Source organism: Nothoprocta perdicaria, unplaced genomic scaffold, assembly GCF_003342845.1.
Source record: "Nothoprocta perdicaria isolate Ctin4 unplaced genomic scaffold, notPer1 scaffold_205, whole genome shotgun sequence".
NCBI lineage: Eukaryota > Metazoa > Chordata > Aves > Tinamiformes > Tinamidae > Nothoprocta > Nothoprocta perdicaria.
In genome coordinates, this window is record NW_020455261.1 from 944,241 (window position 1) to 944,552 (window position 312).

The window sequence follows — 312 nt, forward strand, 5'->3', positions numbered from 1 at the left end:
CCGAGAGCGAGCAAGCGGAGCCGGGACTGATGGCACCGGAGCGGCTGGCATGTGCAGAGATGCTGCGAGCGGAGAGTTAGAAGCACCCGAGAAGGAGGCAGCAGCAACAGCGGCAGCAGCTGGGCGTGTATTTTGTGAAAAATCAGAGAGACGAGGAGCGGGCCGAGAAGCAGACCTGCATGAGGAGCCGGGCAGCAGCATGAGCGCCCGCGGCGCAGCCTGCGAGCCCGCGAGCGCCCTGCGGAGCGGCCCTGCGCCGAGCGGCCGCGCGCGCTGAGCGCCCGCGCCGCGGGAGCCGCCGCGGGAGCCGCC